General features: G+C 48.7%; 1 non-coding gene across 1 annotated transcript; it reads left to right on the top strand.

Moving 5' to 3' along the window:
- The first annotated feature begins 5,552 nt into the window (after nucleotides 1–5,552).
- LOC112066528 (U6 spliceosomal RNA) lies at nucleotides 5,553–5,659 on the top strand. Its single transcript, XR_002892705.1, has one exon. It is a non-coding gene; the product is annotated as a U6 spliceosomal RNA (small nuclear RNA).
- The last annotated feature ends 19,066 nt before the right edge of the window (nucleotides 5,660–24,725 follow it).

Raw genomic sequence — 24,725 nt, 5'->3', positions numbered from 1 at the left:
AAAGCTTCATGCACCCTCATGTTCATTGCAGCATTATTCACAATAGCCAAGATATGAAAACAACCTAAGTGTCCATCAACAGATGAATAGATAAAGAAAATATGGTATCTATCTATCTATCTATCCATCTATCCATCCATAGATATATACACAATGGAACATTATTCAGCCATAAAAAAGAATGAAATCTTGCCATTTACGACAACATGGATGGACCTTGAGGGCATTTGGCCAAATGAAATGAGTCGGATAGAGAAAGACAAACACTATATGATCTTACTTACATGTGGAATCTAAACCAATAAACAAAAACCCGACAAAACTGAGCTCATAGATACAGAGCACAGACTGGAAGTAGCCAGAGGTAGGGCGGTGAGGGGGTGGATTGGGGATGTGGATGGGAGGAATGGGTAAAGGTGGTCAAAAGTTATAAACTTCCAGTTATAAAATAAATACATCATGGGGATGTAATATACAGCATAGTGACTATAGTTAATAATACTGTATTGCATATTTGAAAGTTGTTAAGTGAGTAGATCTTAAGATTCACAAGAAAAAAAACTTTGTAACTATGAATGGTGACTGATGTTAACTAGACTTATTGTGGTGATCATTCTGCAATATATACAAATATAGAATCATTATGAAACTAACGTGAATCACTTGAAACTAATATACTGTTATATGTCAATTATATCTCAATTTTAAAAGTAATTTAAAACTTCAAGACAGGGCTTCCCTGGTGGTGCAGTGGTTAAGAATCCACCTGCCAATCCCTGGCGGTCCAGTGGTTGGGACTCCACACTTCCACAGCAGGGGGCGAGGGTTCGATCCCTGGTCAGGGAAATAGGACCCCGCATGCCGCGAGCCTCGGTTATATAAATAAATAAATAAATAAATAAATAAAATGATTCAGCAGACTCATATTTTCAGTCAGACTCAATAGAACACCATGATTCCGAGGGTCTGCTAAACTTGATTTTCTCCCCATCACCACAGGACAGAAAAGACGACTTTCACCAACTCTTGGGAAATGGCCGACTCTTCTCTGAGACCATCCCATGCTCACTGCCCACAACCCACATCCTGTCTGCCCACCCCAGCTGTGGGGTCTGCTGTTGATCCCCATGGGCCTGACCAGGCCCACCCACCTGGCCCCAAAGGTAAGCCCAGGCAGACCCAGTTTATCCCCTGACCGCTATCCACACAGGAAAAGTTTGAGTTCCAGGGAAAAAATTAATTTGCTCCAAAATATACAAAGAAAAACTGCATAATCAAAATGAATACATGTTTAATTAAATGTCTACAAAGTGGACCATTATGTTAGCTACATTAATTGGTAAATTTAGTATTTATAATAATTTCGTTACATTTGAAAAATGAATTGAAAGTAACATTTTCTCCTCTGCAAGAGTGCGTGGAGATCGCCCAGACATAACATGTGTTGTTTGTTCATATCTTATTATTTTAAAAAGCAAAATTATTAAAGCCAGTTAAAAATACTTGGCAATAAAAATATATATACACACACATATATGTATGTTATATGTATATATACATACATCTATCATAGTCAGTGCAGGTTGTGTTTAACGTGTTGGATATGTTGTTGGAATAGAGTCTTTAAAAGTAAGCAGAGGGCCCAGGGGCCACCCAGTTTTTCAGGAAGCCCAGACCACCCCAAGGAGCCCTGCACTCAGCCAGCATCCCCTTCTGCAGGCATGAGATAGGAGTCGTGCTGAGTCCAGAGGAAGTTTTTCTTGAATCATCTCTAAAAATAGTCCCTATCATGTGGGACAGGATATTAGTGGCCTGGGAACCAGGAGATTCAGAGGCAGAATTTAGAGAGCTGACGAAAATGGAATCCCACAGCCTAGAAGGTGTCTTCAAGGTTCCATTGGCCCTCTAGAAAAATGTAACATTCTATCATTGGAGCCAATGTCTTTTTTGGCCTAGATCCCCACTGAACTTCAGTGCAAATAACCTCATGAGAAAATCGCTCTTTTTTATTTATTTTATTTTTTTATTTTTATTTTTAAAAATTTTTATTGGAGTATAGTTGCTTTACAATGTTATGTTAGTTTCTACGGTACAGCAAAGTGAATCAGTTATACATATACATCTATGTACTCTTTTTTAGATTTCCTTCCGCTTTAGATCACCACAAATCATTGAGTAGGGTTCCCTGTGCTAAACAGTAGGTTCTCATTAGTTATCTATTTTATACACAGTAGTTTATACAAGTCAATCCCAATCACCCAGTTTATCCCACCCTCCCTTCCCCTCTTGGTAGCCATAAGTTTGTTCTCTACATTTGTGACTCTATTTCTGCTTTGTCAATAAGTTCATCTGTACCATTTTTCTAGATTCCACATATGTGATATTATACAATATTTGTTTTTCTCTTTCTGACTTACTTCACTCTGTATGACAATCTCTAGGTCCATCCACGTCTCTGCAAATGGCACTATTTCGTTTCTTTTTATGGCTGAGTAGAAAATTGCTCTTTTATTGTTTTTTCAAAAAATTCCAATGTAACATGCATAATAAAGAGCACACATCTTAAGAGTATGGCCTAATAGTTATTACATAGATAGATGATGTTGGATAGATAGATAGATAGATAGATAGATACAGATAGATAGATAGACAGATGATAGATAGACAGATCTCCCCAGGTTAGCACCATCCAGATCACCACAGACTACTTCTATCTCCCCAGAAGTCTCCCTCTATTCCCTCCCAGGTCAAATCCTCCCCTCCAAGGTAAAGACCATTCTGATTTCTGTCACCATAGATTAGTTTTGCCTGTTTTTGAATTTCATATAAATGGAATCATGCAGGATGTACTCTTCTGGCATCTCTTGCTCAACATAGCATCTGCAAGATTCCTCTCTCCGGCTGAGACTAAGCATAGGGCTTCTGGGTGTTCACAGTCACAGGTTTGCATGTGGCCACGCAAGCCTATTCCTGCTTGTCCCTTCCTAGACCATGCAGTTATCTCTCACCTTCCTCCTTCACAACACACAGCTGTATAAATGCACAAAGTCCATTTTTTGCAACGTAAATATATATTTTTTCCTGACTACAAAACTTACACATACTAATTTCTTTTTAATAGATCTTTATTGGAGTATAATTGCCTCACAATACTGTGTTAGTTCCTGTGGTACATACTTGTTTTTAAAAAAAGAAAGAAAGAAATTCTAGTTTTGAGAATCTTGCATGGCTTACCCAAACACGGCCAGTCCATGGGTTGGTCAGTAGCCTTTGACCTGTGTATCCTGGCTCCGAAAAACAAACTGGGTCCGTCACATTTTCTGTCTCAGGAATGCGACCTCTCGAACTCAGAGGAAGTTGCATTTGCTGGAGACATTGGTCCCACTTGGACTGTGTGTAGTACTCCTCAGACCCTCCTCCAGGACTGAGGTGGCTATTTCCCCAGCTGCCAGCCTTCTTGTCCCAACTCAGGACAGCTCTCAGAGGCCATCCCAGCTCCAGAGCGCCTTGTGGCTTGGGCTGAGGCCCTTGTTGAGCCCTCTTGGCCGCCCAGTTTCTCATATTGCTCACTTCTGCTTCGCCCCACCGTGCCTCCACCTCCCCGTCCCAGAGGTGTTAACCCCAGGGAACAGCACAATAAACTTCCTGCCCACTAATCTCCACCTCAGAGTCTGTTTCCTGGGGGACCACTCTGCCACCGGTGGAAAGAAAGGATGATGCAGAAGAATCAAGTGTGCCCCCCAGGTCTTTCCCTTCTGACCCTGCTGAGCCCTGTATCTTCTTCAGTGGGGTTGGGGGGTGGGGGGAAAGAAGCTCGCCCACCTCTCCTACACGCCCCCCGCCGCCATGCTCCTGCACATCTGTCCTCCTGGAGAATTGCTTACCTGACACTCAGGGCCTCCAAAGGAAAAAGACAAGTTTTGCAGAGAGGCAAGGCCGGATCTAGTATTACCTATCTGAGCTTTAGTTTCTTCATTTGTAAAATAGGCCTTTGCCAAGGTCACTGCACCCCCTGTGTCTTTCCTATCACCCTCCATGTCCTTCCATGGTCCCTACTTCCACCTCCCTTATTTGGTCTCCCCTCCCCAATCTGTTACCGAGTCCAAGCTCAGTCTGCTTGCCACACGACAGGACAATAAATCAGGAGACGAGGTGTTGAGACAAGGAGTAGTGACTTTATTCAGAAAGCCAGTAGACCGAGAAGATGGCGGACTAAGGTCCCCAAATAACCATCTTACGGGGTCTGGATGCCAGATTCTTTTATAGAACCGGGGGAGGGGGAGGGGGAGGGGAGGAAGTAAAGTAAAAAGGCCATCAGTCTGGCAAAGCACCTTGCATGGCCTGCATGGGGGAGGGGATGTGTTAATTTCTTCTTTCCTGCAGCCATTCACAAGTGGGCAGGGTCAGAATGCCTCCCTGTGAGCCGAACAAAGGCGCTTTAGTTTAACATTCAGGCAGAGGGGCAGGGTTCTCTGTGGCAGGCCATTATGTATGATTATAATAAGAAAAGCAACGAAAAGCAAAGGTTAGCCTAAAAGAAACAGATCCAATATGGGGTCAGATTTGTCTCTTCCCTGTTACAAATCCACCCCCTACACTTCACCCAACAGCACTCACCAGTGCTGTGGAGGTGATACAGCAGGGCACGGGTTCATATGGGGTGGACATTTTACTGGGGAAAATGGGATTGATGACTGCTTTCACAATTAGCCATTTCATGACAGTTATGTGAGAGCATTGTTCCTGATCAGAGCTCTTTAGCAGAGCAGGCTTTCAGAAGCCCCATTAAAAAATTTTTTTTAAATTGTATATCGGAGCATAGTTGATCAGAAATGTTGTGTTAGGGGACTTCCCTGAGGGTCATTTCAGTGGTTAAGACTCCATGCTTCCACTGCAGGGGACGTGGTTTCAATCCCTGGTCAGGAAACTAAGATCCTGCATGCCATGTAGCCAAAAAAAAAAAAAAAAAAAAAAGTGTTTGTTTCAGGTGTACAGCAAAGTGTGATTCAATTATACATATACAGATATCTATTCGTTTTCAAACTCTTTTCCCATTTAGGTTATTACAGAGTATAGAGTAGAGTTCCCTGTGCTATACAGTAGGTCCTTGTTGGTTCCCTATTTTAAATATAGCCGTGTGTACATGTCAATCCCAAACTCCCAATCTATCCCTCCCCCCCCACCCTTCCCCCGCACTGGTAATCATAAGTTTGTAACCAAGCTGGACCCTATGGGGCCTTCCAGGGACAGGCCTTCCCCCATATCCTCTGCTTTAGCTCCTCTCTGAAGTACATAGATAACAGTATTTGATGCACATTTCCTGAGTTGTTTTACAGATGTGAAAACCCCCCACCAAATGGAAGATGTTAACTACTTGTTGGCCATGAGCACAGAGCCCCAGGCCTCCTGGAGCCTAAGGGTTGATAATGTTAACCCCTGTGACACCACCCTGTTACCTCACCATCAGCCAATCAGAGAATTGTGCACGAGCTGATCACATACCCTGCAACCTGCCCCCTGCCCCAAACCTGGCTTTTAAAAATGCTTTGCCAGTGCTCACTTAGGCAGCACATATACTAAAATTGGAATGATACAGAGAAGATTAGCATGGCCCCTGCACGAGGATGACACGCAAATTCGTGAGGCGTTCCATATTTTTTGAAAAAAAAAAATCAATGCTTATACAATCAGAATAAAAGTAAATATCAAGTACAAAAAAAAAAAAATAAATGCTTTGCCAAAACCCTTCAGGGAGCTCGGGGTTTTTAGAGCATGAGCCACCCATCTCTTTGCATGGCCCTGCAATAAACCTTCCTCTGTTCCAGACTCCAACGTTTTGGTTTGTTTGGCCTCACTGTGTATCAGGCACATGAATTTGTGCTAACCAGTGCATTCTTTAAGTTTGTGAGTCTGTTTCTGTTTTGTAAATAAGTTAATTTATATCATTGTTTTAGATTCCATGGATAAGCAATATCATATGATATTTGTCATTCTCTGTCTGACTTACTTCACTTAGTATGCTAATCTCCTGGTCCATCCATGTTGCTGCAAATGGCATTATTTCATTCTTTTTAATGGCTGAGTAATATTCCATTTAAATATGTACCACGTGTTCTTTATCCATTCATCTGTCAATGGACATTTAGGTAGCTTCCATGTCTTGGCTATTGTAAACAGTGCTGCAATGAATATTGGGTTGCACGTATCCTTTCGAACCATGGTTTTCTCCCGATATATGTCCAGGAGTGGGATTGCTGGATCATATGATAGCTCTATTTTTAGTTTTGTTTTTTGTTTTTAAAAATATTTATTTACTTATTTATTTATTTTGGCTGAGCTGGGTCTTAGTTGTGGCATGCAGGATCTTCATTGCGGCATGCGGACTTCTTAGCTGTGCACGTGGACTCTTAGTTGCGGCATGCATGTGTGATCTAGTTCCCCGACCAGGGATCGAACCTGGGTCCCGTGAATTGGGAGTGTGAAGTCTTACCCACCAACAGGGAAGTCCCTCTATTTTTATTTTTTTAAGGAACCTCCATACTGTTCCCCATAGTGGCTGCACCAATTTACATTCCCACCAACAGTGCAAGAGGGTTCCCTTTTCTCCACATCCTCTCCAGCATATATTGTTTGTAGATTTTTTGATGATGGCCTTTCTGACCAGTGTGAGGTGATACCTCATTGTAGTTTTAATTTGTATTTCTCTAATAATTAGTGATGTTGAGCATCATTTCATGTGTCTCTTGGCCATCTGTATGTCTTCTTTGGAGAAATGTCTATTTAGGTCTTCTGCCCATTTTTGGATTGGGTTGTTTGGGCTTTTTTTGATACTGAGCCACATGAGATGAGCTGTTTGTAAATTTTGGAGACTAATCTCTTGTCAGTCACATCGCTTGCAAATATTTTCTCCCATTCTGTGGGTTGTCTTTTCATGTTGTTTATGGTTTCCTTTGCTGTGCAAAAGCTTTTGAGTTTAATTAAGTCCCATTTGTTTATTTTTTTTCATTTCCATTATGCTAGGAGACAGCTCTAAAAAGATATTGCTGCGATTTATGTCAAAGTGTGTTCTGCCTATGATTTCCTCTAAGAGTTTTATAGTATCTGGTCTTACATTTAGGTCTTTAATCCATTTTGAGTTTATTTTTATGTATGATGTTAAAGAATGTTCTAATTTCATTTTTTTAGCTGTCCAGTTTTCCCAGCACCATTTATTGAAGAGACAGTCTTTCCTCCATTGTATAGTCTTGCCTCCTTTGTCGTAGATTAACTGACCACAGGTACATGGGTTGATTTCTGTGAAGACCCATTTTAATTAAATAGTGTCTCCCCAACCTGCCCAACAAAGTCTAGATTCGTGAGCCCAATCCAGGGTCATGTGATCTGTGGGAACCTCATCTCCCATAACCTGGTACCACATGCCTGTCGACTAAAAAAATATATGCACCACCTAAAAGTTGAGAGTTATGTTTTATTTGGTGGGAACTTTTAGGACTTCAGCCCGGGAGGCAGTATCTCAAGTAACCCTGAGAGAACTGCTCCAAGGAGACTAGGCAGGGAGCTAGGATATATAGCAGTTTTGCAACAAAGGGCAGGTAGTAGGAAGAAAAGATTACTGTTAAGAAAACTAGATATCTCGGTTAAGGAATTTCGCGCTTTTCTGTGCATGGAAAGATGCAAGAATCTGGGCTCACCTAAATCATTCCTTTGATTTTGCACCTCTGCTATCTGGGGCCAGTATCCTGTCCCGTCCACCCCCCCACCCCCACCCCCGCATCCTGAGTTTCCTCAGGGTTCACAGTGGGGAGCGGCTGCAGTCGGATGGCTTATTTTTGTGTATATGGTGAAAGAATGTTCTAATTTCATTTTTTTTTACATGTAGCTGTCCAGTTTTCCCAGCACCATTTATTGAAGAGACAGTCTTTCCTCCATTGTATAGTCTTGCCTCCTTTGTCGTAGATTAACTGACCACAGGTACATGGGTTGATTTCTGTGAAGACCCATTTTAATTAAATAGTGTCTCCCCAACCTGCCCAACAAAGTCTAGATTCGTGAGCCCAATCCAGGGTCATGTGATCTGTGGGAACCTCATCTCCCATAACCTGGTACCACATGCCTGTCGACTAAAAAAATATATGCACCACCTAAAAGTTGAGAGTTATGTTTTATTTGGTGGGAACTTTTAGGACTTCAGCCCGGGAGGCAGTATCTCAAGTAACCCTGAGAGAACTGCTCCAAGGAGACTAGGCAGGGAGCTAGGATATATAGCAGTTTTGCAACAAAGGGCAGGTAGTAGGAAGAAAAGATTACTGTTAAGAAAACTAGATATCTCGGTTAAGGAATTTCGCGCTTTTCTGTGCATGGAAAGATGCAAGAATCTGGGCTCACCTAAATCATTCCTTTGATTTTGCACCTCTGCTATCTGGGGCCAGTATCCTGTCCCGTCCACCCCCCCACCCCCACCCCCGCATCCTGAGTTTCCTCAGGGTTCACAGTGGGGAGCGGCTGCAGTCGGATGGCTGCTAGATGGCAGGTACTCTTTTCCTTCCTGAGCTCCCTCAGGGCTCACCAGCTCACCAGTGGTGGCTGCAATGGCTGATGACGGTGACATCCTTTGTTTACTGAAATGGTAGGAAATATTCCATTACTCACTCCCATGCCCCGAGATTCCCTAAACATTCCCACCTCTTCACCTTTGCCCCTACTGACTGTACGTGCTGAGGCCCAGCTCCTATACCAGCTCTTCTACAAACCCTTCCTAGAACCCCCCAGGCCACTGTCGCAGCATTTTGTTTGTACATTAATGATAGCATTTGCCATTAGCTGCCGTGTGCTAAGGCTTAAGTAGGTTAACTAGCTACAATGCTTCTTTCTTTAAGAAAAAAAAAAGTGAGTGGCATGTCCTCATGGCTTGGTAATTTGTAAAATGCCTCCCGTTTCTCCAAACTTGGCACCAAAATTTATCATTCCTACAGATGAGTCAGTAGAAGGGAGAGTTCCTTTATTAGCTTAGGTTTGGGAAAAATGAACAAGAAGGATATGTGTCACCTGGCTGGCCCCCTCCCGGGATGAGCAGGCCTCAATGGAGGCCTCACACAGTCCCGTCCCAGGAAAACCCCCAACATCTTCCCCGTTTTCCTGGCTGGGAGAGACCGTCCCTCCGCACTAGGGGCTAGGGTGCTAGGGGCCATTTGCAGGCCTAGGGCGGGTTCTCCCCCCCACTCCCACCCCCCAGAGAGGGGCTGGGAGTCAAGGACTCCCACACAATGTCTCCATTGACACTTGTGTCCAAGTCGGGTCTGGGTGCCATGGAAACCTCTCTTGGGAGCAGAGAGGGAAAGCAACAGCCCAGGCCTCCCACACTAAGCCCATTGTCCCCTGAGCTGGCCCCCCTCAGAAGGCCCTTATCACCGTCCCCCTGCCAGGCCTCAGCTCCAGGCTCCCCACCCCACCAGAGGCACCCGCTTTCCCCCTGCTGGCCCTGCCTAGCTGCAGGAATCCCGGTGCAAACAGAGGCCCGAGACATCTGAGCCCCGCGCCCCTCCCCCTCTCCATCCCCATTTACCATTTTACAGAGGAAGCTGAGGCTGGAGAGAGGCCGGGCCCTGCCCACGCCCGTTTCACCACATGGGCCGCTTAGCCCTGCTGGGAGCCAGGGGTTCAACAGATCCCGGAAGCAGCAAAAACCCCAGGGGCTGGAAGGCCCCAAGCCAACCCAATGCAAAGTGAGGGTGTCAAAACCAGAAGGCAGGGCTTGTGATTACAGCACCGCCTCTCACCAACTGTCCCCCAGGTGTCCTCAGGGCACTCCCTTCACAACAATATAACCAACAAGGACACCGCCTTTCAGCCGGGGCCCTGAAGCTCCGCAGGCTGGGGGAGGGGTGGGGTGACCAGATGGGTAGCCAGAGGAATCTGGGCTTCGGACCAGCGCTGGGGGGGGCTTCAGTCCCAGCTGGGTGACCTGGGAGAAGTTAGGTAACCTCCCCGAGCCTCAGCTTTACCATCTGTAAAAAGGGAGCAGTAAACACTTTCGACACACCTTCCCGGGATGTGGTAAGGACTGGACAGGACAGTAAACGACGCGTTTAGCAGGGCACGGAGAGAGCGCTGGATGAACGCTATTACCCATTTGACCACCTTTCCCCACAACTCTGGGCACCAGGTCAGGCTCTCTGGGATAAAGGAGCCACAGGGAGTAAAGGGAGAGCCCTCAAGTGACCCCCAGAGAGGCCCGACCCCGCCTGAGGCAGGAGTCCCTGGCCTGAGGGAGAACGAGGCAGCAAATGTTTGAGTTGCAAGGGGGCCCCCCTAACATTCCTGTTGGGGTTTTACACGGGGTGGCCAGTGAGTTCCTGGAATGTCCAAGAAAAACAAACCGGTTATTCTGAGTGAAATTGCAGCCTGGCTAAGGCAGGTGGGTCTGCTTTAAATTTAACACAGTGTTTCTGAGATTCTTTTCATCTCCTGGCCACCGCTGGTCTATGGAGACATTACCTCACTTCACCTTCCGGCTCTGAGGCAGGGCAGCTGACAGGGAGTGGGCCTGGGGGTAGGATGAGATGGGGGGCTGAGAGCCCCACCCCGGGCTCCTGGGGGCCGGAGTGAGCAGACCACCTTCCTCCAACAAGTCGGTCTACCTCTGGGGCTGGGGGTTCTGGAATTGGGGGATGCGGGGATGTTCTCACATGCAGTCAGCCCCATCCTTGGTATTTAGCTGAGGAATTACGGCATTTGCAAATACACTGCTTTCCCAGGAGTACTTGAAAAAAAACTCGGCTGCAGTTTTCCAAGTCCAAGTTTGGTCCCTTTCAAACATTTAGGCGCTGGGTGGCCGTACCTGCTGGCTCCTCCCAGAATTCCAGCTGCTGCAGCTGGCAAACGGACAGAGAGGCCAGCCTCCCCGTGGGGTGCCTTGGTCAAAGGCGGAGTTCCCTTCTGGTTTTGGAAATTGTTTTTGGCCAGGCTTGCCAGCTTGCAGAGTCCTCGAAAATTCCAGAGCGTTGGAGGCAGACCCGAGTGTGTGAGTCCCAGACCCCTAGACAAAGATTGCCTGATCTGACTCAGAACTTGAATAGCCTCATCTTTAAAATGGGGATAAGGGAGGACTTCCCTGGCGGTCCAGCGGTTAGGACTCCGCGCTTTCGCTGCCAGGGCCTGGGTTCAGTCCCTGGTCGGGGAACTAAGATCCCGCAAGCCGCGTGGCTAGAAAAGTAGTAATAATAAAAATAAAATAAAATAGAATGGGGATGAGGGGATCTACCTCCCATCAGGGCTGTTACGTGGATTAAATGAAATCGTGTGCTCAAGGTTCCTTTGTTTCAAATGAAGCGGACCTCAAGTTCTTTAGTTGTAACACACAGAAACTTCCACAAGCTGCTCTTTGTAAAAGGGGAATTTTTTTTTATGGAATTAAGGGACTTTCATGAAAACAGGCCACCAGTCCTCTCAGAAAACTGAAACCAGGACCCTGAAAAGGGATTTGCAGTGTCCCTCATCCTGTCCTGTCTTCACGTGCTCTTGGGTGCCTGCTTCTTGGGGCCTCAGCTCATCTCCTCTCCCTGCAGACCAGCTTCCAAAGAGAAAGACCCCTTCACTCACCAAGTAAAGCCTTGACTTTACATCATTTTCTCAAGCTAGATCCATAGTTTGTGCTCTGTAAAGGATAGGCCAGTTTCTACCGTGTTGCTTTGATTTGTATGTCAATATTAACTTGCTGAATACTCCATCCGTCCCTCCATATCTGCTCCACTTTCTCCTCCATCTTGCTCTGTCCCCAGGGGCTGACCTGTGTGAACTGTCCCTGGGGCTCCCTCCCCTGCTGGGTTCTGGCTGACTTCAGCCCATAGTAGACACCAGCAGGAAATAGGAGGGCAGGAGGAAAGAGCCTGCAGGGCGTTGATTGTTCTAGCGCCTTGCCAGCGCGGGTGGGTTGGCAGCTGTGTGTCTGGTTCCTACACTGAAGGCCACAGCAGCTTTCCAGAGACAACATCCTTCAGCTACAGGCCTCTCTGGGTTCTCATAACTACTTCCTCTCCTGGTCCCTTCAAGCTGACCGTGCTGATGGCTCTCCATGTTACTATCCCGGAGGTGCTCTACCATCTTGGTTGGTTTCCTTTCATCTTGTCCACATCTCTGTAAAAGTCTCTACAAATCGTCCATTTATTATGTTCTCTCTGGTAACAAGGGTGTAACTTTGTTGCCGTCTCTCTCCTGCTGGAACTCTGGTGATTCAATGAGATCAACAGAGAAGTTTGTCTCCCTGTTCCACCTCCCACTCTGGCTCCCCCAGGAAGTGGAGAAAGAACTAGAAGGCCTTTGAGATAAAAATTATAAATAAGATACCCAGAACCGAGAAGATAGCCGGGATTCTTTTGGCAGGAAAAAATAATACATGTGCACTGGTCGGGGGGAGTTACTTCTTTTGAAAGAAACTCTCCATTTTCCTGGGAGAGTGTGACCCACATAAAAGAGTTGGAAATAGGAACATGCTACCAATTCAGTTAGGGCCCTTTCTCTTTCTTAGGGCACAGCTGTCTACAAGCGAGCATCATACAGGTTGTGAACAGAGGGTATTTTTTTTTATTTATTTATTTTTGCGGTACGCGGGCCTCTCACTGCTGTGGCCTCTCCCGTTGCAGAGCACAGGCTCCGGACGCGCAGGCTCAGCGGCCATGGCTCACGGGCCCAGCCGCTCTGCGGGCATGCGGGATCCTCCTGGACCGGGGCACGAACCCGCGTCCCCTGCATCGGCAGGCGGGCTCTCAACAACTGCGCCACCAGGGAAGTCCCAGAGGGTATTTTTAAATTGTCAACTTCTCTGTATTTTTCACTCCCAAGTTCGTTGGATTGGTCCCCAGAATCTCTGTCTTTTCCTTTCCTTTTCCAGTTTGACCCATGCACATCTCACTTTGGGCTTTGACCATGACCGTAGCCTAGGTCAGACCTCCCTGTCTCCAGTCTCTCTTGCCCAGTCTGTTCCACAGCTCACTGTCAGATCTGTCTTGGCTTCACGCAGGCCTGTGCATGTCGAGTCCCACGTCAGAGGCATTCCACGGCTTCCTGGTGAAACATCTGAAAGCTTCAGCCTGACGACATTCAAGGCCTCTGCAGTTGGTCCTCAGCTCAACTTTCTGGCCTAACTCCCTTTCCAGGAACTTCCCGCTCCTGATGAATCAGGTTCTTCACTGACCTGCCAGTTCCCCACCCGCTCCATCTTTTCATCAATGTGCAGTCCAGGGACTTCCCTGCTGGTCCGGTGGTAAAGAATCCACCTCACAGTGCAGGGGACGCCGGTTTGATCCCTGGTCAGGGAACTAAGATCCCACATGCCGCGGGGCAACTAAGCCCGCGCGTGCCACAAACTACAGAGCCCACGCACTCTGGAGACCGTGAGCCACAACTAGAGAGAGAATTAAAAAAAAAAAAACACCTGCACGCCACAACTAGAGAGAAGCCCGTGCTCCACAAGAAGGGCCTGCGCGCCTCAACTGAAGACCCGATGCAGCCAAAGATAACAGTAATAATAATAATAAATGCACAGTCCAAATCCCACTTCCAGGTAAGGCCTGCCCTGCCCTCTCAGCCACAGGTGACTGCTCACGTTGAACTCCTACCATTCCGAAGAGGACTGCTGAGAGTCCGGGAGGAAGGGTTGAGGGAAGGATAGCTGAGTTCAGGCTATTTAAAGAGTCTGTGCTTGCCCCCTTGGATGTCACTCGTGGTCACTCAGGGGACCTTGTGTGTGCCTCCCCTTGAGCTAACTCCATCCCAGAGGAGCTGAGGGGATGACCCTTTGGTGTCATCTCCTCTTCAGGCCTCTCCATTCTCTGATTTCACCCTCTGGTTCCATCACGTGGTGGTGCTAGTTGCCTCTCTCTTCACAGACAGTCCTGGGACCCCTGGTTGTCTCATTTAAATGCTTAGGTCAAAGGTTATGTCAGAGTCTTGTGGATTCCTGGACACTGGGCTGCTCTTAGCTCACTGGGAATCTTAAGCAAGTACCAGGAAGGGCTTCCCCTGGGAGGTGCATTCACGGCACATTCTGCTTATCTTCGGATGGGGTGTCCCAACCTGGCCTGTCAATGCCAGGACACCCCATGTCTTCTTAGAAAACCCAAGTCTTCTGTTGCATTTGAGGTTAAGCCTCAGTTGGTTTCAACGATCTTTGGTTACACACACACAGAGCTTTGAGTATTCATAATACTTTTGATCATTCATTCCAGACTTTGTAATTGCCTTGACTATATAAAAAAGGCCTTTACAACACTGTAACAATGAATATCGTGCAATTACTTTTTTGGCAATTGATTATGCATGACTTAAGAAACCATAGATTTGTAAGTTTCGTTTATCCCTGAGAGAATGCCAGAACAATTAGCTACACATTAGATTGTCATCACTTAGAACAGGGTCTGCAGCCTGTTCGGAACCGGGCTGCATGGCAGGAGGGGAGCGGCGGGAGAGTGAGCGAAGCTTCATCTGCCACTCCCCACCGCTCCCCATCGCTCGCATTACCGCCTGAACCATCCCTGCCCCCCACCACCCCACCCATGGAAAAATTGTCTTCCACGAAACCGGTCCCTGGTGCCAGAAAGGTTGGGGATGGCTGACTTAGAATACAGATTGGAAACAAAAAGAATTTAAATATCGCCACTACTCACCTATTAGAATGGCCAAAATACAGAACAAGACAATGCCAAATGCTGGTGAGGATGTGTAGCTGCAGAAGTTCTCATTCATCGCTGGCGGGAATGCAAAATGTACAACACTTTGGAAGACAAGTTGACAGTTTCTGGATTTTCGTTATGGGGAATTGCTCCATGTGTAGCTGTATATTCGGTGTGTCCATGTGAGGAGGGAAATTCAGGAGTCTCCTATGTCCTTATCCTGGTGACATTGTGCATTAGCTTTTTTTAAGAGCATTATGCTCATTCATTAGTGGTCTTGTGTCATCACCAGGCATCACCAATCCTAGATCTATGATCTTCAAAATAACATATTCAGGATAAAGATAAAAATTAAGCAGGACTAAATAATTTATATCATCCCAATAAAAAGAATTTAAATTGGAATATTTTTTAAGTTTAAAAACAAGGTAGAGAAAATACTGTCCTTGGAGCCAGTGTGAGCGTTTCTTTTTCTTTGGCCATGCACCACGTGGGATCTTTGTTCCCCATCCTGGGTTTGAATCTGCACCCCCGGAATTGGAAGCACAGCATCTTAACCACTGGACCACCAGGGAAGTCCCATGAGCCAGTGTGAGTTGGAATAAGGAATAAGTCATGCCAAACTAATTTCATATTCTTTCTTTGTAGAGTCACCAGGCTGATAGATCAGAGAACTCCTAAAGAGATAAGAGTCAAACAATGCTAGGTGAAGTGCATTGGTTTCCACTGGCAGATAATGAAGCCCCTCATAGTAGCTGAGATAGTCATTAGCGCTGTGCACAAAGATTCTATCTATCTATCCTCCTCTCACTCACATAGTGGAGCCGAATCCGGCCTCTGCTCCAGTGGTTAAGAATCCACCTTCCAATGCAGGGGACGCAGGTTCAATCCCTGGTAGGGGAACTAAGATCCCACATGCCGCGGGGCAACTAAGCCCAAGTGCCGCAACTACTGAGCCCGCTCGGGCCAAAAGTTGAGAGCCCACGCTCCGCAACAAAAGCTCCCGCGTGTTGCAACTAAGACCTGACCAGCCAAATTAATTAATTAAAATGAAAAAACAAAAAAACCTTGAGACCAGAATATGTCTGTTCCAGTAACATTTACCAGGATGTTTTTTGTAGAAAACTGAGTTTGTTCACGTATAGTTGCAAATTTTATTTAAATAAGCCTTTGATCTTATCCACCGGTCCAGGTGACAGTGAACTTCCCTTGACCTCATTGATCTCATTCTCATTTACTCAACTTACATAGGAAGACTGTGCAGATTTTCTTAAAATTAGGAAAACAGTGAAAGTCATGGTCCTCTTTGTAAAATGTAAGACTGATGACAATAAATGAAATTTAAAATACAATGCAGAATTGAAATTGGTCACAGTGTTACTGAACCAAACTTGGGTCCACTCGCCCTCATGTAGTAAAGCCAATCTACTGACACCAGGTTGTGGTGAAGGAAAGTGCAGCATTTATTGTAAGGTGTTAAGCAAGGAGAATGGGTGGCTCATGCTCAAAAGCCCTAAACTCCCTGAAGGGTTTCAGCAAAGAATTTTTAAAGGCCAGATGAGGGGGGGGCCTCCCAGGGTCTGTGATCAGCTCATGCACAATTCTCTGATTGGCTGATGGTGAGGTAACAGGGTGGTGTCACAGGGGTTAACATTATCAACCCTTAGGCACCAGTAGGTCCGGGCCTACGTGCTCATGGTCATCAATTAGTTAATTTCTTCCATTTGATTGGGGTTTTAGCATCTGTAAAGCAACTCTAAAAATGTGCATCAGATACTATTATCTAGGAACTTCAGAGAGGAGCTACAGTAGAGGATATGAGGGAGTGGTCTGTCCCAGGAAGGCCCAATAGGGTCCTGCTTGGTTATGACAACAGGCTCTGCCATGTCAGCCAGAAGTGGCCCTCTGGCCACTTCCCAGGGGTTCCTTGGTCTTCCCAGTGGCAGCAGGATGTCTGCCTCAGCTCTGCACCCTCGCAGGACCATGCACAGCAGGAAGGGGAGGACGAGGACAGCCCTCCTCCGTATATGGAAAACATGGATCTTCCCAGAAGCCACTTACTTGTCATTGTCGGCCAGGGTCAAGAGCAAACGGGGTGGGGTTACTCTTGGCTTAGACCAATCAGAGGCTGGGTGTACTGCAGCCTGATTGAAAGTGGGGCTCTCTTAGTAAGGGAAGCACGGGCCAAGAGTACACAGCCCTGGCCCCCTTCTGGGGGCCCACAGTAGAAGACACAACATACGAGAAAATGGCTGTGAAAAGATTCCATTTTTACAATGCAATAAACATCAAACAACTTTGCTGGGGAGTAAGGAGCCTCGTAGAGAGTGAGCCACCCAGGATTCTTGTCATGGGACTCGGGTTTGTCCACAGGCAGGCTTCGAACAGAGACCTTCTCAAAGCGGTTCTGAGGGCGCCGAGCACTTAGCAGAGAGGTCGCTCTCCCGGAGCACAGATGCCTCACCTTCTCCCTATGACTCCATCCCCAGGGACTCGACTGCCTTCTTGGCTGGACTCATGGGACCTCCAGGAAGATGCTGAGGAAGTGGAAAGGCCAGCGCCCTCCGGGTGGGTCTCCTGGGAAGGCCTGTGAGGGGCCTGGGAAATGATCACAGGCTTTATCCAGCCTTGGGAAACTCACTGGAGGCCAGGCCCTGGTTGAGAGCTGGGTCCTGGGCCCCCCTTGGGCCCTAAGCAGAGCTGGGCTCGGCTTCCTTCTCTCCCAGCAGTAACTACATGAGACAGTGGCCACAGTGAGGAGAGAGAACCCGGAGTGAACCAGCTGCAGGAAGTCCTGGCTTTGTTCTTGAGGCTGTGAGGCCCAGAGAGCAGGCATTGGTGCTAGCTCTTCGCTGTCCAGTGTGGCTCCAGCAATCCTTCCTGATATGGTCTCCTCTCCTCAGCCCCGTGCTCCCCACTTCGACTGCAGGCAAACAGGGGGATGCACTGACCTAAACATGCCCGCCCAGCCCTGCACCTGCTCACCTGCCTTCCCCAGCCAATGAGATGGGGTCACGGCCTCTGGCCTTCCCAACACACGGCCCAGGGTGGTCCTGCTGCTGACACAGGCCACGAGCTCCTCATGGGCTGGAGCACGTTTCACAGGGCTAAGCACAGCGCTAGCTGAGAACTAGTGCTCAGTGGGGAGAGGCCACAGCAGACAGAGCAGGAGCAGGGCCAGGGCAGTGGGTCCGTCTTCAGCCCTCAAGGGGCTCAAGCACGTGGCACATGGCAGGGGCAGCACAGCTGAGCCTGGGAACAGGGGTGACAGGAAGGGGAGAGGCAGCCCACCAACACACACACACTCAGACGCATGCTCACAATTACATGAGCTGTGTTCTAACAAGTATACTGGAGACTTGAATCCATTTCCCCTTTAACCGTGGCACCCTCTCCCCATCACATACACCCTTACCTGCTCTCAATTTCCTGTGTCACAGCAATGGTTAACACATGCCCCTTGTCTCCCATCAGAAGACAAATCAATCCCTCCCTTGCTCTACCGGGCTTGGAGGCCACAGAATGTATTTGCTTTTCATTCAAAGTGACGTCAGCCAGAGGATGGGGTTGGCAGTGCTGGGATAAGTGGAGGTGCAGGGGTGGTGGGGTAGCAGGAAGGGCAAAGGCCTCAGCAACTGTAGGAGACAATGTCAGCAAGAGCCACCTTGTGATCTGGACAGACCCTGGTGCAGGCATCCATGTAGCCTCTAGGAAAAATGTAGCATCTCCAGTATGGGGTAAGAGAGAGAGGGGTGAACACTTTCAAGGAGATTTCCAAGCATCTTTGATCGTTCTGCCCTACCTCACAGTTGGCTGTGAAACTTCAATGAGATCATGGATGTGAAATTCGCTTTGAGACAACTACTCACTTGTTGACTCATTCATCGAAAATGTGTTGAGAGCCTAGAATGTCTCAGGCATTGTGCTTGAGCCAAGAGAGAGAGTAGAAAAGATAAACATAAAACAGAGAAAGAAAATAAACAGTACATGAGCTACCGCAATCCCTCTTTTCTAAGCCCCAGGCAGACATGACTAATCAAGCATAGCTCTCTTTATCACAGAACCTGGGAAGGACCTCAGAATTCTTCTCAACACAGTTCTCTAGGCAGCTACTCCTAATTGAATGTTATGGAATGAATATTTGTTTCCCTCCCAAATTCATATATTGAAGCCCTAACCTCCAGCATGGCTGTATTTAGAGATTGGGCCCCTACGGAGCAATTATGATTAAATGCAGTCTTAAGGGTGGGGTCCTGATCTTATAGGATTAGTGTCCTTATAAGAAGAGATGCCAGAGAACTCACTCCCTCTCTCCCTGTCCTCACACATCATGTGAGCACATAGCAAGATGGCACCTGCCTACAAGCCAAGAAAAGAAGCCTCAGAATGAAACCTACCTTGTAGGCACCTTGATCTTGGACTTCCAGCCTCCAGAACTGTGAAAATAAATTTCTGTTGTTCAAACTACCCAGTCTGTGGTTGTTATAGCAGCCTGAGCAGACCAAGACACTGAGTCAACATGAAGGATGATGTTTTTCATTCCTGGGACAAAGACATGGAGGTATTGTTAGGTGAAGTTGGTATCAGAAACAGGGAGCAGCATGGTATGTCCAGGGCCCATGATGTTTAGAGAGGGGAGTGGACAGAGATGGGACTGGAGAGCGAGGCAGCCACCATAGAACATGTGGATGTGTAGGCCGTGCCAGGGCCTTGGGACTTACCCTAAAAGCATTGGGGAATGATCTTCAGGTCCGCATTTAGAAAGATCAATCTGGGACTTCCCTGGTGGCGCAGTGGTTGGGAATCCGCCTGCCAATGCAGGGGACACGGGTTTGTTCCCTGGTCTGGGCAGGGGGTCCCACGTGCCACGGAGTAGCTAAGCCTGCGAGCCACAACTACTGAGCCTGCGTGCTGCAACTACTGAAGCTCGTGTGCCTAAAGCCCGTGCTCTGCAACAAGAGAAGCCACTGCAATGAGAAGACTGTGCACCGCAACAAAGAGTAGCCCCCACTCGCCGCAACTAGAGAAAGCCCACACACAGCAACAAAGACCCAACGCAGCCAAAAATAAATAATTAAAAAATAAAAAAGAAATCAATCTGATGACAATCCATCTATGTGCAGGCTTGATAGAAGGCAGGCAGGGATGGAGGCGGGAGGTCAGTAGGTAGTTGCCCCATGGATCAAGCCTGGGATGGACCTGAGCCATGTGAGAGGACAGGCTTGGTGACCAATTGGCTGCAGACTAAGAGGAAGAGGTGAGGTGAGTCCCGGCTTTCAGGTTTGGACAATGGGTTGGATGGATGTCCCTCCCTTTGACAGGAATGTGATCTCCTGTGGGGAGATCTCCTGTAGGCAGGCCCCAGGTTGAGACCTCCTATGAGGAGATCTCCTGTAGGCAGGCCCCAGGTTGGGACCTCCTGTGGGGAGATCTCCTGTAGGCAGGCCCCAGGTTGGGACCTCCTGTGGGGAGATCTCCTGTAGGCAGGCCCCAGGTTGAGACCTCCTGTGGGGAGATCTCCTGTAGGCAGGCCCCAGGTTGGGACCTCCTGTGGGGAGATCTCCTGTAGGCAGGCCCCAGGTTGAGAGCACAAGTCACTGCGGCCACATGCTATTGGCCAGAGTTAGGCTCAGGCCAGCCCAGATTCAGTGTGGGTGGGGATTGCCCAAGAGTGTGAATACAGGGAGGTGTGATTCCTTGGAGCCACTGGGTAACAATCTACCACCACACCCAAGTAATAGGCAGGAAGGAAGGGGAAGGACAAGGCCCAAAGCCAGAGGCACCTGCCACCTGGGCCTGTGGTCTTTGACGAGCTCTCCCTGAATTCCCACTCTGACTTCCTCTGGGCCAGAAAAGAACCCAGGTCACGTGAACACCCTTAGCTGCAAGGGAGTCTGGGAAACTGAATGTTTTCACCTGTGCACATTGTCATCCCCTCAAAAACCTGAATTCTCAGTAGGGAGAAGGGGAGCACGGCTTTGAGTAGGCCACTAGCAGAGTCTTCTGTGGAAGTCTCAGGGGGGTGGGGGGGGAATAACAACCACTGAACACCTTTATGGGAGAGAAGCCATGCTTAGTGCTTTACACAGAATTTGGTTCAGTAGGTCGAGGGTGGGGCCCAAGAATTTGCATCTCTAACCAGCGCCCAGGGGACGCCAAGGCTGCGGAAGCGAAACCACGCTTTGAGTGGCCCTGAGCTGGGTTACACTGAGGAAACAAGCAACTCCCAAATCTCAGAAGCTTAAGGGACAAAGGCTTGTTTCTTACTCGTGTGACCTGTCCTCTGTGAGTTGCTGGGGCTTTGCTCCCAGGAACCAGGTGGCCAGAGCAGAGGGAGAGAAGTCACGGCAAAGCACCATCTGGCTCCTTCGAGTTGCATGGCTGTGACCGATCAGACGTCAGGACAGGGAGGAGGAGCTGCTTTGGTGAATGATCCTGTGGGCTACCACAGGCTTCATAGAAGCAGTGGGATTTCAGCTGGCTGAGCTTTGAAGGATGAACAGGAGCTTACCCTGCAGAGAAGGGGGAGAACATTCCAGGCTGAGGAAGCACCATAAATTAACTACCATTGATGGAGCACTGGTTATGTGCTAGAAGCTTTCAGATCGCTTCCTTCTTAGTCCTCACAAGAACCCCGAGATAGTATTGGTCCCTTTCATGAAAGGGGAGACTGCGAGTTTGAGATCAGGTCACAGTGCCAGAACATGGGAGCTCAGGAAATTGAACCCAATGTCCAGGGCTTTCTTACCCTTGTTCCTGTGGTGTCAGGGAGGTTGTATGGCTGTGTAGGAGATTTGCAGAATGATCTGTGTGCTGCTGTTTCCTGGAAATTGGTTCCAACATCCAGAGGATTTGGGGGGGTGGGGACAGTGGGGCTCATTAACGGATAGCAATTTTTATTGTGGTCAAATATACATGACATGAAATTTACCATTTTTAAGTGTACAGTTCCGTGGCATTAAGTACATTCACATTGTTGGGCACCGTCACCACCATCCAACTCCGGAGCTTTCTCATCTTGCAAAACCGAAACTCTGTACCCATTAAACACTAACTCCCCAATACCCCTCCCACCAGCCTCTGGCAACCACCGTTCTACTTTCTGTCTCTATGACGCTGACCACTCTATTCCATATAAGTGGAATCATACAGTATTTGTCCTTGTGTGTCTGGCTTATTTCACTTAGCATAATGTCTTCACTGTTCATCCATGTTGTACCATGTATTGAAACATCATTCCTTTTTATAGCTCAATAATATTCCATTGCATGCATGAACCCCATTTTGTTTATTCATTCATCCATTGATGGATATTTGGGTTGTCTCCACCTTTGGGCTATTGTGACTAATGCTGCTATGAACATGGGTATGCAAATATCTCTTGGAGTCCCTGCTCTGAATTCTTTTGTGTATATACCCAGGAGTGGGACTGCTGTGTCCAGAGGAATTTTTAACATAAAGGACTTTATAGGGGTCAGAGGTGCTGGTGGGCTTCGTTGGGGTCCAGGGGAAAATGCTGCCCACCAGAACTGTAGGAGGAGGCCCAAGACCCCCCAGGTCCCTCACTGCTCCCCGCTCCCCCCCAGGATGTCCTGGATAGGCACCCCTCACCTGCTGCAGGGGGAGGTGGGGCTGCGGGAGCCCCGACCCACCCACCCAGGAGCAGAAAGTCTCTCTGCCCGGTTGTTTAACTGTTTATCAGGCATAGATCTTGTCCCCCAAGGAGTTGGGAATTTCTCCAGGGAGAACAGCCCTTTACCTCTCTAAGCCTCTCTTTTCCTGGCTATAAAACTGAGGTGCTGGTATTGGCCTGCCTACCTCACAGATTGTCAGGAGGTTCAAATGAACTAATGGACGTGAGGGACACAGAGACGCTGCTTCCTGCTGGAGACCCACCCCCCGCTCCCGGGCTGCTCTCCACGCACCCCTCTTGGTGGGTCAAACAGGGGCACTACTGGGGTGAAGTCTGCAAAGGCTGAGGCTGCTTCCACAAGGCCGGAAGAGACCCCGGGGCTGAAATAGCTAAAAAGAGGACAGCTCAGTAAGATCACTTCCTCAAGACAGTTCTGGGGCAGTGGTTTGCAAATTAGAACATGACTGAGAATCCCCCAGAGGGCTTGTTAACACAGAGAACGGACCCACCCCAGAGTTTCTGATTCAGGAAGGCTAGGGTGGGCCCCAAGAATTTGCTCTCCTACAAGTTCTGAGGCTGCTGATCTGGGGACCGCATTCTGAGAACCACGGCTCTAGAAAATGGAGGAAAAAAGACGCTTATTTTGAAGACCACGGACACATGAGTTCCCTCCATCCCTCCTTTCCTCTCCCCTCCCTTTCTTGTTTCTTTCCTTCCTCCTTTGTCCAACATTTATTATTAGAGCGCAGAGTCTGGCCTGGGTTGACCAGATGGTCTCTGGCTGCCCGGGGCCTGAGGCCTGTGCTGTGACCGGATGCAGAGGGGTCTGTGTGAGTCAGGCTGCTGGGGGGAGGGAAAATACCATGTTCTGGGCAAGGGGCCAGGCAGCCTTCCAGGCCCTGCAAGAGCCCAGGGCACTGTGCAAGGCCGGGGCAGCCTTCCCCCGGGGTCAGGTGGTACTCACACAGCAGGACACTGGCTGAGGAGCTGGTCTTGGGAGAGGCAGCTGATATGGTGCCGTGCCAGGCCTGGCAGCCCAGCCCTAAGGTGCTTGCCAGGCTAGGCCTTCCGAGGCAGGGCTGGAGGAATTCCCTGGCGGTCCAGTGGTTAGGACTCCACGCTTCCACTGCAGGGGCACAGGTTCAATCCCTGGTTGGGGAACTAAGATCCCACAGATTGAGGGCTGGCAAGCAGGCTGAGAGGCTCAGTGAGTAGGGGCAGAGGTCCACGGGCACTAGGGGCAGCCAGCCCTTGGCCCTTAGATGGCCAGGTTGTGACATTTTTCTTTGAAGGCTCCAGCGTCCTTGTGTCCCACCCCGTGACCCATGGTGGACCCTGCAGTCCACCTTCCCAGAGACTCATCCATCAGGCTTCCCTGGACCTTCCCTCTCCTCCCTAACGGACCAGGGTCTCATTCCTCAGGGCCCCCTTTTCTAGTTTCAAAGGAGATCACAAACCAATCCGATCAATGGAACCTAATATGGTCCCCTGTGTCCATCATCAGAACCCAACAAAAGCGCCAGGAGATGAACTGCAGAGGCTCAGCTCCAAGAGGGACACCAAACCTGGGCGTCTTCCCTGGAATTTGATTCCACCTTCTCCAGACCTATTTCTTCAATCAAGAAATGGGGCCAGGGGCTTCCCTGGTGGCGCAGTGGTTGAGAGTCCGCCTGCCGATGCGGGGGACACGGGTTCGTGCCCCGGTCCGGGAAGATCCCACATGCCGCGGAGCGGCTGGGCCCGTGAGCCATGGCCGCTGGGCCTGCGCGTCCGGAGCCTGTGCTCCGCGGCGGGAGAGGCCGCAGCAGTGAGAGGCCCGCGTACCGCAAAAAAAAAAAAAAAAAAAAAAAAAAAAAGAAATGGGGCCAATAGGACGAGTGCTGAAGGGCTGTGGGGATCATACCAGCCAGTATCACGGGAATCCTGGGTAACTGGTACCTCTCTCCTCTGCAGCCAAGGGCTGGCCCCCAGATTCTGAGATTCTTTCTGGTAACACACATGACATATTTCTCAAACTCTTCAAAATTTACCTCCGCTTTGATTGGGGCCATAGGTTGGGGTTCTTAGTTCCTTAAGGTGTCTGCTTGCTGTTTATTTGTTCCAGTTTCATCTCTCGTGAGCTGCCAGCTCCCCAGCCAGGCAAAGCACAGGACCCCCTCCCCGCACCTGGCTGTCCCGTCTGTACCTCTGCAAGGCACACTCAGAAGGGGTGCTCCCTGGCCGGGGGAGGCATGTGGTACCCTCCCGTCTGCCAGCCGCACTCCAGGTAGGCAGCTTCTGATGCAAAAACCCCTTTCTTGGGGTCTGAGCAGAGGGCGTGGGCACAGTGCGGAGACTGGGAGTCCAGACTCTGGAGCCCGCAGCCGGGCTGCATATCCTCGTACCTCCACAAGCTGACTGTGTCCACGTGTTCCCAGGGAAGGAGG

Source organism: Physeter macrocephalus, unplaced genomic scaffold (assembly GCF_002837175.3).
Source record: "Physeter macrocephalus isolate SW-GA unplaced genomic scaffold, ASM283717v5 random_109, whole genome shotgun sequence".
Taxonomy (NCBI): Eukaryota; Metazoa; Chordata; class Mammalia; order Artiodactyla; family Physeteridae; genus Physeter; species Physeter macrocephalus.
The sequence above is the reverse complement of the archived record's forward strand: the minus strand, read 5'-3'. Positions and strand labels throughout refer to the sequence as shown.